Source organism: Strigops habroptila, chromosome Z (genome assembly GCF_004027225.2).
Source record: "Strigops habroptila isolate Jane chromosome Z, bStrHab1.2.pri, whole genome shotgun sequence".
Taxonomy (NCBI): Eukaryota; Metazoa; Chordata; class Aves; order Psittaciformes; family Psittacidae; genus Strigops; species Strigops habroptila.
Genome location: NC_044302.2, coordinates 44,974,702 through 44,990,563, shown reverse-complemented (window position 1 = coordinate 44,990,563; position 15,862 = coordinate 44,974,702).

Here is a 15,862-nt window from a genome sequence, read left to right as displayed (position 1 = left end):
GGTAATTAATAAGCCAGGATAATTTTTTAATTGTAAATGCTCAAATAAGAACTTTCTTGGTTTTTGTTTATTCCTGCATATTCTGCTCTTCGTTTTAACCTAATTTTCAATTTCAGGGAAACTTCTGGCTTTATTTGGAGTCTCCAAAACCAGGATACGTTTACAGATTATCTCATTTTCATAGATAAATGTTCAATCCACAGAGGAAGAAACATCCTGATTTGAAAGTGTCGTGGTTTGAGCCCAGCCGGTAACTCAGAACCACACAGCCGCTCTCTCACTCCCCCCCTTCTTCCTCCCCCCGCTCCCAGAGGGATGGGGAGGAGAATCGGAAGAACGTAACTCCCACGGGTTGAGATAAGAGCAGTCCCGCAACTAAGGTATAATACAAAACCACTACTGCTACCACCAATGATAATAATGATTAGTGAAATAACAAGGGGAGAGGATACAATTGCTCACCACCTGCCGACCGATACCCAGCCCAACCCGAGCAGCGATCTGGGCCTTCCGGGTAACTCCCCCCAGTTTATATACTGGGCATGACGTGCTGTGGTATGGAATACCCCTTTGGCTAGTTTGGGTCAGGTGTCCTGTCTCTGCTTCCTCCCGGCTTCCCCTCCTCCCTGGCAAAGCATTAGACTGAGAAAGTCCTTGGTCGGAATAAACATGACTTAGCAACAGGCTAAAAACATCGGTGTTATCAGCGTTGTTCCCAGGCTGAAAGTTAAAAAACACAGCACTGCACCAGCTACTAAGAAGGAGAAAAATGACTGCTATAGCTGAACCTGGGACAGTATCCACCCCTTATTCCATACCATTCATGTCATGCTCAGATCCCACACCTCTCAACACACCATCGCCCCTGTCCCATATATACACATATATATACACTCACACCCACACACAGAGAAAGATATCATTCCCTAGTCCATGGATCAATCCCTGTAAAATTGCTGAACTCAGCCAGTCCATGATGTCAGGCTCCATCTCTTGTAATAGTCTTTCAGGGCAGGAGGGACGGTATGTAGTGTAGGGTTGTTGCCTGCTGATGATACCGCCAAACTCGTCTGGTCACTGCTGAGCTCGTCTGTTTTCCTCAAAATTCATTCTTTGTTGAGGTGATGATCGGAGGGAAGTCAGGGTCAGTTGCTGGCGACCTGAAGATATCTAGCTGGTGGGCTATAAAAGTGTTACAGAGCAGGCAACAGCGTACAATTGAGTTCATTGGCTGTTTTCCCCCAAAATCAAATCCCCTTAAGATACACATCGGACTTTCCCATCTTCCCGCATTACTCACCAAGTATATGCAGGTCCCTGAGCAAAAGCAACCCCACGAGTGGGTTTGCCTTTACCTGAAGCAGGAATAACCCAGACTGTCTTCCCCAACAAATTCTTTATGTGCACCACAGGAACTTTAGCCCCCTCTACAGTACGTAAAAGTTCTGATTTGGCTGGGCCAGCCCTGTTGGGAGATTCCCTAGTGTTGACCAACCAGGTGGCTTTTGGCAAATGTGTGTCCCAGTGTTTGAAAGTCCCACCACCCATTGCTCTCAGTGTAGTTTTTAACAGCCCATTGTACCGTTCAATTTTCCCAAAGGCTGGTGCATGGTAGGGGATGTGATATACCCACTCAATACCTTGCTCTTTGGCCCAAGTGTCTATGAGGTTGTTCCGGAAATGAGTCCCATTGTCTGACTCAATTCTCTCTGGGGTACCGTGTCACCACAAGACTTGTTTCTCAAGGCCCAGGATAGCGTTCCGGGCAGTGGCGTGGGGCACAGCGTATGTTTCCAGCCAGCCGGAGGTTGCTTCCACCATGGTAAGCACATAGCGCTTGCCTTGGCGAGTTGGTGGGAGTGTGATATAGTCAATCTGCCAGGCCTCCCCATACTTGTACGTCAGCCATCGTCCTCCATACCAGAGAGGCTTTAACTGCTTGGATTGCTTAATTGCAGCACATGTTTCACATTCGTGAATAACCTGGGCAATCGTGTCCATCGTTAAGACCACCCCTCGATCATGAGCCCATCTATATGTTCCATCTCTGCCTTGATGGCCTGAGGTGTCATGGGCCCATCAGGCTAAAAATAATTCACCCTTATGTTGCCAGTCCAAGTCCATCTGAGCTACTTTAATCTTAGCAGCTTTATCCACTTGCTGGTTGTTCTGGTGTTCCTCAGTGGCCTGACTCTTGGGTACATGTGCATCTACGTGGCGTACCTTCACCACCAGGTTCTGCACCCGAGCAGCGATATCTTGCCACAATGCAGCAGCCCAGATGGGTTTACTTCTGCGTTGCCAGTTGCTCTGCTTCCATTGCTGCAACCACCCCCACAGGGCATTTGCCACCATCCGTGAGTCAGCAGAGAGATAAAGTACCGGCCATTTTTCTCGTTCAGCAATGTCCAAGGCCAGCTGGATGGCTTTCACCTCTGCAAACTGACTCGATTCACCCTCTCCTTCAGCAGTTTCTGCAACTTGTCGCAGGGGACTCCACACAGCTGCCTTCCATCTCCGATGCTTTCCCACAATACGGCAGGACCCATCAGTAAACAAGGCATATTGCTTTTCACTCTCTGACAGTTCATTACATGGTGGGGCCTCTTCAGCACACGTCACCTCCTCTTCTGGTGACATCCCAAAATCTTTGCCCTCTGGCCAGTCCATGATGACTTCTAGAATTCCTAGACGACTGGGATTTCCTATTCGAGCTCGTTGTGTAATTAGGGCAGCCCACTTACTCCATGTAGCATCAGTTGCATGATGTGTAGAGGAGACCCTGCCTTCGAACATCCAGCCCAGCACAGGCAACTGGGGTGCCAGGAGGAGCTGCGCTTTAGTGCCAATCACTTCTGAAGCAGCTCGAACCCCTTCATAGGCTGCCAGTATCTCTTTTTCAGTGGGAGTATAGCTGGCCACGGATCCTTTATATCCCCGACTCCAAAAGCCGAGGGGTCGACCTCGAGTCTCCCCTGGAGCTTTCTGCCAGAGGCTCCAGGTAGGACCATTTTCCCCGGCTGCGGTATAGAGCACATTTTTCACATCTGGCCCAGCCCAGAATGCGCCAAGGGCTACTGCATGAACTATTGTCGTTTAATTTGTTCAAAGGCTCGTTGTTGCTCAGGGCCCCATTTGAAATCATTCTTCTTCCAGGTCACGTGGTAGAGAGGGCTTACAATCAGACTGTAATTTGGGATGTGCATTCTCCAGAACCCCACAACACCTAAGAAAGCTTGTGTTTCTTTCTTGTTAGTTGGTGGAGACATTGCTGTTATCTTGTTGATCACGTCTGTGGGGATCTGCTGGCGTCCATCTTGCCATTTTATTCCCAAAAATTGAATCTCCTGTGCAGGTCCCTTGACCTTATTCCGTTTTATGGCAAAACCAGCCTTCAGCAGGATTTGGATTATCTTCCTCCCTTTCTCAAAAACAACTTCTGCTGTATCACCCCACGCGATGATGTCATCAATGTAGTGCAGGTGTTCTGGAGCTTGCCCCTGTTCCAGTGCAGTCTGGATCAATCCATGGCAGATGGTAGGGCTGTGTTTCCACCGCTGGGGCAGTCGGTTCCAAGTGTACTGGACGCCCCTCCAAGTGAAAGCAAACTGTGGCCTGCATCCTGCTGCCAAAAGGATTGAGAAAAATGCATTGGCAATGTCAGTTGTGGCATACCACTTGGCTGCTTTTGACTCCAGTTCATATTGAAGTTCTAGCATGTCCGGTACAGCAGCACTCAATAGTGGTGTGACTTCGTTCAGGCCACGATAGTCTACTGTTAGTCTCCACTCTCCATTAGACTTTTGCACTGGCCATGTGGGGCTATTAAAGGGTGAGCGGGTCCTGCTCATCACTCCTTGGCTCTCCAGTCTACGGATCAGCTTATGGATGGGAATCAAGGAGTCTCGGTTGGTGCGATATTGCCGCCGGTGCACTGTTGTGGTCGCAATTGGCACTTGTTGTTCTTTGACCTTCAGCAACCCCACAACAGAAGGATCCTCTGAGAGACCGGGCAAGGTGGACAGCTGCTTAATTTCCTCTGTCTCCAAGGCAGCGATACCAAAAGCCCATCTATACCCTTTTGGGTCTTTGAAGTACCCTCTCCTGAGATAGTCTATGCCAAGGATGCATGGAGACCCTGGACCAGTCACAATGGGGTGCTTTTGCCACCTCCTCCCAGTCAGGCTGATTTCAGCTTCCAGTATAGTTAACGCTTGGGATCCTCCTGTCACTCCAGAAATATAAATGGGTTTCACCCCTTGATACCTTGATGGCATCAGAGTACACTGTGCACCGGTATCTACTAGAGCCTTATACTTCTGTGGGACTGATGTGCCAGGCCATCTGATCACACAGTCCAGTAAACCCAATTATCCCTCTCCTCCACCTGGCTGGAGGCAGGGCCCCTCTAATAGTGATCATAAAATTCTCCACTTCTGTCTTGTAGAAAAGGATTAGTATTCCTTATCACAGGAGCTGCAGTAAAATCAGCTCTTTCACTCCATCTGGGAAACTGCTCACCAGAGACTGGAGCAGCAGCTTTCCTGGGAGGATCATCCTTGACCACTGTTCTCCTCTTCAGTTCATGCACCCGTTGCTCCAGAACTGAGGTAGGTTTTCCATCCCACTTTCTCATGTCTTCTCCGTGATCCTGCAGGTAAAACCATAGGGTGGCCCGTGGCGTGTACCTCCTATATTTTCTTTCTCGAGCAGTAGGGCGCCTTCTGTTAATAGCTGAGACATGGGTTGGTACGCGTGGGGAGCTGGATAGATTGGATAAATCATCTCTCAATTGTTTGAACTCCTGGGACAGTTTTTCCACAGCTGAAACGATGGAAGGGGTGAGATTGTCTTCGAACTCTCGGAGTTGACGAATCAGGTAATCCACTGTTGGTGATATTCCATCATTCCAGGTCACTGATGCCAATGTGTGGGCATATGATGATGGCGAACTCCGTGTAAGTTTCCGCCACATGGGTCGGGTACATTCGACTTCATCTGGATCTACGGATGTGTTCCTGGCATCCGGCCTACGATAGATCATCTCTATAATGGCTGATTCCCTCAGGAACTGGATGCCTTTCTCTATCGTGGTCCAGTTGGCTGAGCGACTCGTAATATCGTCTTTGTAGGGAAACCTTTCCTTCACAGCTGCCAGGAGCCGCCTCCAAAGGCTGAGGGCTCGCTTCTCTCTTGCAATCGCTTTGTCAATTCCTCCTTCCCTAGCAAGTGATCCCAGCTGCTTGGCTTCCCTGCCTTCTAGTTCGTGACCGTCGGCCCCATTGTCCCAGCATCGGAGCAACCAGGTGACAATGTGCTCCCCTGGAAGACAAGTGAAATCTTTTCGCATATTCCGCAGTTCGGTTGAGGTTCGGGGTCGAGAAGTGACCTCTTCTTCTTCTTCCTCTTCCTCTGACCCACGTAGTAGTAACTCTTGTTCAGATGCTGTTCTATGTAGTAATGGCATTGGGTCTTCATCTTTCTTCGCTTAGCGGGTTGCTCTTTGTGCCTCTCGTTTGCTTTTGCTTACAGGGGCAACAGACATTGTCACAAACTGGCCATTTGGTTTAGCTGCAGTATTTGTCACTGTGGTTGGAGTGGCTGCAGTGTCTGCCACTAGGATTGGAGTGGTTGCAATGTCTATTGCTGGGGTTGGTGCAGCTGTTGTGCTTGGGAGTTGAGTAACACCAACAGCTGCATTGTCTGTTGCTGTCGGGGTTTGAGTAGTTACTGTGCTTGTCACTAGGGTTGGTGTAGCTGCGGTGCTTGGAGTAGCCATATTGTCTGTTGCTGTCGGGGTTTGAGTAGCTGCTATGCTTGTCACTGGGGTTGGTGTAGCTGCTGTACTTGGAGTAGCTGCGTTGTCTGTTGTCGTCAGGGTTTGAGTAGCTGCTGTGCTTGTAGTTGGCATAGCTGCGTTGTCTGTTGCTTTGCCATCAGATCCAGAGACTTTTTTTTCCCTTTGAACGTGCTGGATAGTGTTGAGCAGGGCTCTGTCGGCGTAGGCCAAGCGCCAGCACATTGCAGCGAGCTGTCCCTCTCTGGTATAAACAGAATGACAGCACACCTCGTTTAAGTGTTTTACTAGTTTTTCTGGATGTTGCACTTGTTCAGTGGTGAAGTTCCAAAGCACTGGAGGGGCCCACTGGCCTAGATACTTGCCCATACTATCCCACATACCCTGCCACTCATAACTGTCCAACCTCAGGGAAAATCTCTTGCTGGTCCTCCTATATCGTCGTCTAATCCTAGACCAGATTTGAACCCGATACTGCTTAACTTTCGTGATTAAACGAAATAGGATGTTCCTGATCCCCAGCACAATCAGCAGGCAGGTCTCAAGGGTATTCAAACGCCATCCAAAACCTTCAGAACTCTCAACTGCTGTTGCAAATAGGCTGGTGGGGGAACGGGGGGTGTAAGGGAATGCCTCCTTCGTAGGTTGACCCCCTGAGGAGAAAACAAAAAGATATGCAATTGCTAAAATATTTCATTATATACCTCCCAAAGTATAGAGGCGATGGCCACGCTGGAAGCACAAACCAGACCAGTTTCATGATCAATGAGTCTATTGTATTACAAGTCATTACCATGAAGTACAGTGAAACAAGAACCTTAGCCCAGGCCCCCAGCCGATAAACACTAAAACAGCAAATAGTGGCTGTAAGTAAGGTACAACATGCTGAAACTCTGAGATCAAGCGCGACAAGTCTGAGAGCCAAATAATCACCATTGTGACGAGTAGTAACAATGAATGCTTATGACAAATATGATTAAACACACTCTGGTCAGATCTGTCGTTATCTCAACCCTTTGTGCCCCACGTTGGGCGCCAAAAAGAACTGTCGTGGTTTGAGCCCAGCTGGTAACTCAGAACCACACAGCTACTCGCTCACTCCCCCGCTTCTTTCTCCCCCCACTCCTGGAGGGATGGGGAGGAGAATCGGAAGAACGTAACTCCCACGGGTTGAGATAAGAGCAGTCCCGCAACTAAGGTATAATACAAAACCACTACTGCTACCACCAATGATAATAATGATTAGTGAAACAACAAGGGGAGAGGATACAATTGCTCACCACCTGCCGACCGATACCCAGCCCAACCCAAGCAGTGATCTGGGCCTTCCGGGTAACTCCCCCCAGTTTATATACTGGGCATGACGTGCTGTGGTATGGAATACCCCTTTGGCTAGTTTGGGTCAGGTGTCCTGTCTCTGCTTCCTCCCGGCTTCCCCTCCTCCCTGGCAAAGCATGAGACTGAGCAAGTCCTTGGTCGGAATAAACATTACTTAGCAACAGCTAAAAACATCAGTGTTATCAGCGTTGTTCCCAGGCTGAAAGTTAAACAACACAGCACTGCACTAGCTACTAAGAAGGAGAAAAATCACTGCTATAGCTGAACCCAGGACACTGGTCCAGAAAGAAACTTACAAGTAAGTTTCACAAAGCAGAGAGCAAGCATATTGTGAATCACTCATAGGCACAAGTACTTCTGTCATATTGCACAATAACACAATCTGAAGAAAATACTTTCTTTTCAGTAATATAAATATTGTAAATACAGAAAAAGTCTGCTGTGCCTGGTGTTACTCGTTTGTGTAACACGTCTAACTATCACAATCATTTGACGATGAAAAAAGCTGCAAAATCTTCATGAAGTTGTTCTTGCAGCAATACATGCATGAAGGTATACTTGCTGCTCTGTCTATGAAAATTTTCACATAAAATTTATCATCCCAAAGAATACACAATGTTTATGGAAAATTAGTAATAAATGTGCAGTACATTTGTGGATTATGTTTTGATGTCCATAAATACTTTTTTTTCCCTCCCTCCAGCATTCATTAGTTCAACAATAACTTTACAGGGTTATGGAGATACGAAAAAGACTGACTATATTCTAGGAAAATATAGAGAATGGGTCCTTTACCAAAATTAATTCGAACAGCACACAAGTAGTATTTCCACAGGTTTTCTGTTGCTGCTGTAGTTAGACTAGTGATGGCAAATACACCATTATCATTTAGCATGTAAAATGTATAAAAGGACACTTTAGCTGTTCTAAAAGTTATAATAGTGGACCAAAGCTGTAAGGAATATAGCCCATCCAATGGATGGAAGTTTTAACAATGCCACAGGACACCTGGAAGGGAGAACCAGTTAGAAAACAAGGAACTTTTTCCTCAAAATAAGTAGTTCTGTTTAGTTACCAAGAACTAAAATTACATTATGCAGCAAATATATTGTAGTCCACTGTGTCACCAACATTTTTCAGTGTTCAGATAAGGTATAAAGGTTAAATTCCTTATATTTTGAGTTGACTTTTGTTGCCAAATGTAAAATATTTAACTATTAAGGCAGTCATTATTCTCCTGCTGTTCTAGTCTGATTAATTCCTGTAATATTAAACAGCAATTCATTTTATCCCACCACATCATAAGTCCAGCTGAAGGAGATAAGTGGCTGATAAAACGTCTCTGAGAACAGTTGTAAATTATTCACTTTAAAAGAATAATAAAGCAGCTATACAGAGCTGAATAAATCCTCCATATATTGCACATAACTTACACAAAAACCTTCAGCAAATTACAGTCAATAATCTTCACTGTCAACCTGCTGTTACCCAAACTTTTGCAGAGAAACTTACCTCTGAAATGAAAATGTTTAATTAGTTTTTAATGGTGAGGTTTATTTTTACTAAAACTGGTCATCTGTCTCAATTATTTTCTCCATTTTTTATGGTTAACAAGTAACTGTCATTTTAGGAGCTTTCTTCCCTCTTCTATTCTGTATTTCCCCCTTTGAAAATGCAAACCTCAGTAAAAATGGCTAGCAAATATCACTCGAGTAAGGACCCACTCTGGGGACTCACCCTCCATCATTTCCTCTTGAGACAGGTAATCCCAAGTTTGAGGGCTCAAGTTTGAGCTGTGTCTGTGGGGCATTGTTTAAATATATGCATAAGTTAAAAAGCAATGTATCTTGCTTTATTTTGGTATAAATAACTGACAGCATGGAATGGAAATCTTTGGCATACTATGAAATTAGACATCTTAATGGCTCTTAGATCTAAGCCTGTCTTGAGGAGAGAAGGGAAGAATGGGGGGTGAATAGAAGAAGAAGAAGGAAAAAATAAAAAGGGGAAAAAACAACCAAACAAAAAACCCCAACAAACCACACTGATAATTCTGAACAGCAGTGGTCTCTCAATTTGGTTCTTATGCTGTGCTGAAAGTATAATTTATATTTAATAATAATACTACACACACTTTTTCATACTATGCATATTTGCCTTGAGTATGTAAGGACTGTGATACCTGTGAGAAGTTCACAAAAAATTATTTTTTTCTTTTTCCCTAGTCCTGCAACTAGCTGAAAACCTTTGAAGCAATGTAATTTCTTTTTCCCATTAAATTTGGTCTAAACTGTAAAAATATTGCAGTATTTCTTACTGAATTGTTCTCTTAACATACACTAGCTCATCATCAGGCAGATAGACTGTCATGGCCTATTGTTAAGTAATCATATGTATGAAATTTAATTTTTAAACATGCAAACACTATGTGTGGTACATGGCACTATCTCCTTAAACCCAAAGTCTCAGATCAGAAATTTACAAAGTTTTCTCTGATTTCTACATCACCTTCATATTACATAAGTGTCTGAGTGAATTTGTTTTTAACGCACTGGCAGAAGTAGGCTGGGCAAGATAATAGGAGAGCTCTCTGCCATGAGAACCGCTGAGATGCTCCTCGGACCAGCAGCAATGGCAGGTAATTTGGAGGACTGTGATTCATCTGAAAGCCTCCAGTTCTTTTGGACATATGGAGTATTTTTCACCTGCTGTGGCCAACTAGAAGGACCTTGTGTCTTTATAACACATGAAGCCTCCTTGTCAATTGCTCAGATACCACAGCAACCATGATGGATAGGTAAATTCTAGGAGTAGAGTATTTGAAGGGGAAATGTGGGAGATGAACAGGCTACATCATACCAAGGCTCTTGGCCCTACTCTAGCTATCCTATATCCTTTCTGAGCAATAAATGTGTACTGTATGAACCCTCCTCCTGAAAGAAAAGCGAAAGATCTCAAGATGAAACTTACACGAGTGAGCATATTAGCATTAGTTGCCAAACTAAATGATAAAAGGTTGCAAGGTTATGCTAGCTAAATCGAGTTAATTTATGAATTATAATCATAGAATAGTAAGGGTTGGAAAGGACCTTAAGATCATCTAGTTCCAACCCCCCTGCCATGGGCAGGGACACCTTGCACTAAGCCATGCCGCCCAAGGCTCTGTCCAACCTGGCCTTGAACACCGCCAGGGATGGAGCATCCACAACCTCCCTGGGCAACCCACTCCAGTGCTTCACCGCCCTCACTGTAAAGAACTTCTTCCTTATATCTAATCTAAACTTCCCCTGTTTAAGTTTAAACCCATTACCCCTTGTCCTACCACTACAGTCCCTAAGGAAGAGTCCCTCCCCAGCATCCCTATAGACCCCCTTCAGATACTGGAAGGCTGCTATGAGGTCTCCACGCAGCCTTCTCTTCTCCAGGCTGAACAGCCCCAACTCTCTCAGCCTGTCTTCATATGGGAGGCGCTCCAGCCCTCTTATCATCCTCGTGGCCCTCCTCTGGACTCACTCCAACAGTTCCACGTCCTTTTTATGTTGAGGACACCAGAACTGTACGCAGTACTCCAAGTGAGGTCTCACGAGAGCAGAGTAGAGGGGCAGGATCACCTCCTTTGACCTGCTGGTCACGCTTCTTTTGATGCAGCCCAGGATACGGTTGGCTTTCTGGGCTGCAAGTGCACACTGCTGGCTCATGTTAAGCTTCTCGTCAACCAACACCCCCAAGTCCTTCTCTGCAGGGCTGCTCTGAATCTCTTCTCTGCCCAACCTGTAGCAGTGCCGGGGATTGCCCCGACCCAGGTGTAGGACCTTACACTTGGCTTGGTTAAACTTCATAAGGTTGGCATCGGCCCACCTCGCAAGCGTGTCAAGGTCCCTCTGGATGGCATCCCCTCCCTCCAGCATATCAACTGAACCACACAGCTTGGTGTCGTCAGCAAACTTGCTGAGGGCGCACTCAATCCCGCCGTCCATGTCGCCGACAAAGATGTTGAACAGGACCCGTCCCAACACCGATCCCTGAGGGACACCACTCGTTACAGTTTTCCAACTGGACGTCGAGCCATTTACCACAACTCTTTGCGTGCGGCCATCGAGCCAGTTCTTTATCCACCGAGTGGTCCACCTATCAAATTGATGTCTCTCCAATTTAGAGACAAGGATGTCGCGTGGGACAGTGTCGAACGCTTTGCACAAGTCCAGGTAGATGACGTCAACTGCTCTGCCCCTGTCCATCAGTTCCGTGGCTCCATCACAGAAGGCCACCAAATTGGTCAGGCAGGATTTCCCCTTAGTGAAGCCATGCTGGCTGTCACCAGCCACCTCGTTGTTTTGCATGTGCCTTAGCATGTTTTCCAGGAGAAACTGTTCCAAGATTTTGCCAGGCACAGAGGTGAGGCTGACTGGTCTGTAGTTTCCTGGGTCTTCCACCTTCCCCTTCTTGAAAATGGGGGTTATATTACCCTTCTTCCAGTCATCGGGAACTTCACCTGACTGCCAGGATTTTTCAAATATGATGGACAGTGGTTTAGCAACTTCATTCGCCAGCTCCCTCAGGACCCGTGGATGGATTTCATCAGGTCCCATGGACTTGCGCACGTTCAGGTTCTTAAGATGGTCTCGAACCTGATCCTCTCCTACAGTGGGCCTAAGGTCTTCATTTTCATAGTCCCTGCATTTGCTTTCCAAGACTTTCGTGGTGTGGTCAGAGCATTTGCTAGTGAAGACTGAAGCAAAGAAGTCATTAAGAACCTCAGCCTTCTGCAAATCCATGGTAGCCGGTTCTCCTGATAACTTCCGGAGAGGGTCCACGTTGTCCCTAGTCTGTCTTTTATTTGCTACGTATCTATAGAATCCATTCCTGTTACCTTTAACATCCCTTGCCAAACTTAATTCTAGCTGGGCCTTAGCTTTCCTAACCTGGTCCCCAGCTTCCCGGGCAATGCTCCTATATCCTTCCCAGGCCGCCTGTCCTCGCTTCCACCTTCTATAAGATTCTTTTTTCCCTCTAAGTTTCCTCAGCAGCTCCTTGTCCATCCATGGAGGTCTCCTGGCCCTCCTGCTGCACTTTCTTCTAGTCAGGATGCAACACTCCTGAGCACGTAGCAGGTGATCCTTGAATATGGACCAGCAGCCTTGGGCCCCCCTGCCCTCTAGGACTATATGCCATGGAACCTTACTAAGCAGGTTCTTGAAGAGGCCAAAGTCTGCTTTCTTGAAGTCCAGGGCAGTGAGCTTGCTGCATGCTCTTCTCACTGTCCTGAGGATCTCAAACTCAACCATCTCGTGATCACTAGAGCCAAGGCTGCCCTGGAGCATCACATTTCCAACCAGACCCTCCCTGTTGGTGAGCACGAGGTCCAGCATGGCACCTCTCCTTGTCGGCTCCTCTATTGCTTGAAAGAGGAAGTTGTCTTCCACACAATCGAGGAACCTCCTGGATTGCTTCTGCCGGGCCGTACGGTCCCTCCAACAGATGTCAGGATGGTTGAAGTCCCCCATGAGGACAACTGCCTGCGAGTGTGAGGCTGCTCCTATCTGTCTGTAGAGCGCTTCATCCACAGAGTCCTCTTGATCAGGCGGCCTGTAACAGATCCCCACCGTAATGTCCCCCATTGCTGTTCTCCCTTTGATCCTGACCCACAAACACTGTTAACTCATCACCCCTCTCCAGACAGAGTTCCATACTCTCTAGCCTATCACTGACATAAATAGCAACGCCCCCTCCCCGTCTGCCTGGCCTGTCTTTTCTAAACAGCCTATAACCTTCCATTCTGACATTCCAGTCACAGAAGCCATCCCACCATGTTTCTGTGATACCAATGACATCATATCCCCGTAGCTGCGCACACATCTCTAATTCCTCTTGCTTGTTCCCCATACTATGGGCATTTGTATAGAGGCATCTGAGCCAAGCTCCAAATCAAGCCGACTCAATGGCTGGAGCAGCTGGAACATCTCTACATCGCTCCAAGCACTTATTACAGGTGCTGGCAACTGACCAGGAGTGTTGGGATGGATCAATGCTCCCCTCCCCCAACACATCTAGTTTAAAGCTTTCTTGACCAGCCTGGCAAGCCTCCTACCAAAACAGCTCTTCCCCTTCTTTGTCAGACCAGCTCCACCAGCCTCCAGTACACCTGGCCTCCCAAATGGAGCCCCATGTTCTAAATAGCCAAACCCCTAACTATGGCACCACCATTCTAACCATTTATTAACCTGCCAAATGCACCTAGCTTTTTTAAGGTCCTTTGTCATGGAGAATCAATGAAAAAACTATCATCTGAGTTCCAGAGCCCCTGACCACCTCTCCCAGGGCTCTGTAGTCCTTCTTAATGTTCTCCAGGCTACTGCTATCTATATCTCTAGCACCCACATGGACCACTAGAAAGGGGTAATAGTCAGCAGGACTCACTAGAGGAGGCAGCCTCTCAGCAACATCCCTGACCCGAGCCCCTGGCAGGCAACACACCTCCCTCGAGACTGGATCAGGCCAGCAGATGAGTGCCTCTGTGCCTTTCAAAGTAGAGTCCCCTACTACTATGACCCGCCGCTTTTTCCTGGAGGCACCAGTAGTGATCCTCTTTACTGGTGCATCAGCAGGACACTCATTAGGTGTGGTGGGTGCTTTCCCGTTAGCCCCCTGCAAAACTGTGAAGTGGTTCTGGGTGGGGACATCAGATTTAGGAGAAAGTCCCTTGTCGTTAATTGTCCTCTTCCTCCTTTTTTTGTTAGTTTTTCTCGTTACTAATTCCCAGCTTCCTGGATTGCTGCCCTCCTTCTTTCTATATGAGCAATGCTGGACGCTTGTGGACCCTGTACAGTTTGGGCCTGCAGCAACCAGCCCAGCTTCCTCTCAGCTTCCCTGGCAGCTTTTAGCTCACCAACAGCCTCCCGCAGCTCAGCCTCTGCTGCAGGACCTTCACCAGGGCGCACCGAGTGCAGCCCTGTCCATTGTGCACCCTCACCTCAAGAGACCAGTCGAGGCACTTTCTACACTCCGAGGTCTGCGCCGCAGCCTCCCCTCTCATCGGCTCTGCCTGGGTGCCTACACTGCCCACCGCCGGGGCAGAGCTCCCACAGCGGTCCCTGGTCCTGAGGCGAGTGCTCACCATCCCGCTCGCTGCCCGCACAAACTGCCGCACCACGCTCTGACTGACGTGCCGCGCCCTGTTCGCCGCGCTCCCTGGGGTGGGTTTTTACCCACAGAGGGCTGGTGCCGTCACTCCTGGCTCCGCCCCCTGTGAGTCAGCTGCTCGCGTCAGCGAAGCTGCCGGCTCCTGGGCAAGTCCTGTCGAGGATTTCCAATTCTAAAACACCAAATTTTCTTCCAAGCATGACCTAGCAATGCCAAAGGAATTAGATCCCCATTTTCACCACACTTCTAAATTATCTCAATATAGAGCCAGGAAAAGTCTGTGGTAATAGTGAGTAATTGTAATCTGCAACATCGACAGCAGCTGCAACCATCTAGGGACTACCAAACACCACACTCTGGAACCTGAGTAAGGAAAGCACATGCACCTCATCAAGGAGCAGTCCTGTTCAGACCAGCTGCCACATAGGCAAATGATCCCCAGGGGAGCAGGATGTGGTAGAGGAACTGTCAAACATGTGAAAACAGTTGCTAACATTAATGACAGTGGGACATATCTTGTTGTGCCACCAGCTGTGATCATTGTTGTGGTCAAAGGAGCCAACTCACCCATGATGGCAAAGAGTTTAAAAGAAGCGAAAGGAAAACAAAGCTCTTGACTCTTTATGATTAGGGGTCCCATTCTTTGAGAGAACATTATTGTAGCATCACACTCAGTGACAAATTTGGCTTAGTCCCTCAGTAGATAATTAACATTTGCTGAAAATATGAAAAAACAACTGTTAATAGGGAAACACACCATAATTACCAATTGCTTGCAAAGGTTGCAATTTAGATACCAAGTTGGAGCCATGGAAAATCTGTAATAGAGCAATGATGTGGCATAGTTTAGCAGATCCTGTACCTATTTTGTGCATTAGGAAGGAAGGATTACTGCTCCATTTGTCATAAATGAGCACCAAATAGAAGATCACCTCCTTTTCACACCAAACTTGGTTAAAAAACAAAATGTAACTACCAGCAGATACATTGTGATCCTCAGTACAATAGTCAGTTGCCATGGAGATGGATTATACAGAAAAGAAATTGCTTGTAAAAATGAGTTGGTGGCCAGTCTCATTACAAAGATGTCCTGTATTGGCACTTGCTGTCAATTTCACTGGACAAGCTGAAGACGTTTGTGTCTCTAATAGCAGCTGCGTGTGTGTGCTGGGCAGGGGGCCTTTATTATGCTTGATTTCCAGAAGTGAAAAGCCTGCCATCTGTTAAAATCAGCAAAGTCCGCCAAGCAGGATGCCAAGCAGGGGCTGAGAAGGTGGAAGTTTCCATCCAGCTCCACTCGGTGACAGAGCTCACGGACCACATCAGATCCCCAGGGTTCTTTTGCTTAAGACCTGCACAGGCAGAATTGAAAGATAAACTTTCAGATTTGTTGTTCTTAAACAAAACAATTTAAAATGCCACCCTGCTGATGATCATTTCTGGAGTTCTGTACTTCATTGACTGGAACTACAACACTATGGCCAATTAATTACCAACCTCAGAAGAAATTTTTTATGTATAATCTTTTTTGCAAAGGATGAATGGGTGATGAAGCTGAACTTGCTGCTTTAAACAGTGATTGTTCAA